The following is a 3,800-nucleotide window of genomic DNA, read 5'->3' as shown; positions in this document are numbered from 1 at the left end:
AAAGAAGGTGCAATGTGTCTTTAAAAACCTTACTGCCCAGGAAGACCTGGGTCCAGCACATCACCCAACAGTCCAAGAAATTTGATAGATGAGTCGCCGACATTCTTGTCGTGTCTTCTGTACTCTTTTTCTCCACTTCCACAGCCTCAGAATGCTGAGAGGCGTGCTGTGAGGTCTGGCTTGTGTAAGGGAGTCTGTCAGAGCTGGGACATGCAGCCCCATGGCCTGCAGCTGGACTAAGTGAGGAGTCTCCATCAAGCATTCATCTAAATGTCTTGCCTCTGCAGCATGCCCTCAGGTTCGGCACTCCTTTGTTTTTAAAGCCACAGTTATTAGTATCAAGAAAGCATGCAAAGAGCTGGGGAATACTTTGTGTGCCCAAAAAAGAGAGGGAAGGAGGGAGAGAGGAGGGGGGAAGAGTGTTTCTACGCCTGTTGGGATCATGCTTAGAGAAACAGGGAGAGACACATTATTACTGTCTGTTTTTTGGGGGAGAGAACAAAGTCCTGTAGCTGTGAAGGGAAAACAGGCTGGTGCAGGCAGAACAAAGGAGACCCTATAAGGATCCAGCTTTCCCTTTGGTGCTGCAAGGCTTTAAACTACAAGCCAGAGAGCAATGGGGAATGCACCGATGGGGGTTTGAACGCTGCTGTTGAATGCTCATCATGTCTGTAGATTGTTTGATAGAGAAAATCCCCACAGTTGGCTTGGGGTTTCTAAGAGAGCAGTGAATATGAAATCCTTTTTCTCCAGTAGGTGCTACACAGGAATGACCTGGGGACACATTAGACAGTGATAAGTGACTCTCTCCATCCCCTTTTATCCTGTTTACAATACAGAGGCTTTCCTTGAACAAAACACTTTTTTTTTTACTCTCCATGCTCCTGGCTGTTGTGTCTAAACGAGCCAATTTGCTGAAGGACTCCTCCTGGAAGGACTTGAAGTCTAACAAGAACCGATGCTTGGTTGCAGCATGTTGTTTCGGGCAAAAATCAATTTCTTCACAAAAGAACAGAAATTCATTCTTGTATTTCAGTGCTTGCCACTTCATCAAAACTCTTGTGATACTTCTTAAAGCCCTGGCCAGGAGGGAAATCCCTGCATCTATTTTCATTCAACCTCTCTATTTCCAGAAAGTGTTTGAAAACAGTGTATAAAGACTCAGATAAGGGAGAGCAAAGAATGAGGACTGAATGTATTTGTTACTGCTGCAGTTAATGTTTTTTATTGATATGCTATTTATTCTTAGACTGATGTGTTTCTGTGGCTTGACTTACTATTAGACATCAAGGGAATAATCTTTTGCCAGAGACCTGGCTTGCTGCATGGCAGGGCAGAGCAAACAAAGAAAGTTTCATGCATCATCTGAGATGCAAGGGATGGATCCACAGGAACAAGAATCTCTCATTTTTTAGAGATATGTAGTTATTTCACTCATTTATATCTGTACGATGCTCAGTGACTTGTTCTTCTGTTACTAGACTGCATTCTTCAGGTGCACACCCTGTAAATGAGCAACAGCAGAAAAAACCAACACTTTGGAGACTGTTCCAGTCTCAAGGTTTCACATTTTGCCCAGTGTCACATAAGAAGGTGTCTGCCTTAAGCTTCCCCACCTCTTAAAAAAATTTCTTATCTTTCCTCCAATGCTTGCTGTCCTTCAGTATCTTGAATTTTTGCTGTAAAGTTATTTAGGCTTTGCCTAAGTGAAGAAAAGTGCAGAATAGGTCTGAGGTTGCTGAAGACAGCTTATGATTTAAAACATTGTGTTTAACTGTATTAGAGCATTTTATTTGGATGGACCCAGTTTACCACATTATTCTTTGTAATAGAGAGGGTTTCTCTCTATACCACAAGTGGGACAGGTAGCATGGACCCAGAAAAGGGTAGTAGCAGCCCAACATCAGGGATAATTCAAAGCTTGAGGAACAAGCGTAAAATGACAATGTTTAAGAGAGGGAAGAAAGAGTGGAGAAGGAAAGAGCTGAGTGCTTACCATGAGGGCAGAGGCTACTCCTACTAACTTTTAAATGACTGATCTTGTGGTACTAAGTTGAACGCTTTACAGAATACATATTTTTCCCAATCAAGCTCTTATTAGTATCAAGCGGTGCTTCTTGACAAGAACTATTTTCCATTAAAGTACACTGACAAGAATGAGTTATAGCCCTAATTTTAGCTTTTTACTCAATCAATTTTTGTATCTGTATTTCTAATGTCCTCGTGCCCTCACTAACATCTACCCTTTTTTGATAATCCACCTTCTCCTTGATTATCCCATACATTAAAAGGTTGCAGGAGTTCAGGTGGCTCAGCAGACTATGACCATAAAGCACGTCAGGTTTTGTGGTCCAGAACATATAAGAAAGGGTTGTGGCTTCAACTGCCACTGATTATCTGGTCAAAACAACTATGTGCAGATGAATTAACTGAAAGCAGTCTTTCATACAACCCCAGAGCAAGACCTAAACTACCAGCCCTGTGAAAAATGACAGAGGAACCTGCTGTTACACAATGAACGGGTGATAACCTGGTGTAGGGAATTTGGTGGATCTGAAGGTAAAGGGAAAACCCAGGACTATTAGGAAAACAAAGTTATTTGCACAATGGATGCCCTGAGCTGACCATGACCACTTGTGAACAAGACTTTGGGGTTAAAGTAGTTCTATGAAAATGAAAGACTGAATGGGACAGCTAGGCAAGGTTCAGAGAAGATGGTGTTGTGATTTAAACCCAGCCAGCAGCTAAGGACCATGCAGCCGCATGCAGCCGCTCGCTCGCTCCTCCCCCCTCCCAGTGGGATGGGGAGCAGAATAGGAAAAAAAAGTAAAACTTGTGGGTTGAGGTAAGAATGGTTTCATAACTAAAATAAAATAAAGTACAATAATAACAATAACAATAAAAAGGAATGTATCAAAAGATAGAGAAATAAAACCCAAGAAAAGACAAGTGATGCATAATGCAATTGCTCCCCACCCACTGACTGATGCCCGAGCAGCGATCTGCCCCTTCCGGCCAACTCCCCCCAGTTTATATACTGAGCATGATGTTCTATGGTATGGAATATCCCTTTGGCTAGTTCGGATCAGCTGTCCCAGCCATGCTCCCCTTCAGCTTCTTGTACATCTGCTCACTGGCAGAGCATGGTAAACTGAAAAATCTTTAACTTAGGATAAGCACTCCTTAGCAACAACTAAGACATCAGTGTGTTATCAACATTATTCTCACACTAAATCCAAACCACAGCACTATACCAGCTACTAGGAAGAAAATTAACTCTATCCCAGCTGGAAGCAGGACAGATGGTAATGATGATCAAAGAGCTGGAACAGCTATTTTAGAAGAGATGTCTAGGTGTAGAATTCATCTTACTTTTTGCTCCGTATCTGCATGCCCATGTGTGCTAGTCACCTAGACTTCTAGAGGTGACCTGACTTCTAGAGACCCCACTGGGAGTACTGTGTTCAGCTCTGGGACCCTCAGCATAAGACAAGGACCTCCTCAGGTGGATCCAGGGGAGGGCCAAGAAGATGATCAGGGGGCTGGACCACCTCCCCTGTAAGGACAGGCTGTGAGAGAGCTGGGCTTGTTTAGCCTGGAGAAGAGAAGGCTCTAGGGAGACCTTACAGCAGCCTTCTAGTAGTTAAAGGGGGCCTACAGGAAAGATGAGGAGGGACTCTTTATCAGGGAATGTAGTGATAGGACAAGGGGTAATGGTTTTTAACTGACAGAGGGCAGGTTTAGATTGGACACTTGGAAGAAATTCTTCACCATGAGGGTGGTGAGGCACTGGAACAGGT

This window comes from Accipiter gentilis, chromosome 5, assembly GCF_929443795.1.
Source record: "Accipiter gentilis chromosome 5, bAccGen1.1, whole genome shotgun sequence".
Taxonomy (NCBI): domain Eukaryota; kingdom Metazoa; phylum Chordata; class Aves; order Accipitriformes; family Accipitridae; genus Astur; species Astur gentilis.
Note: the sequence above shows the minus strand (reverse complement) of the source record.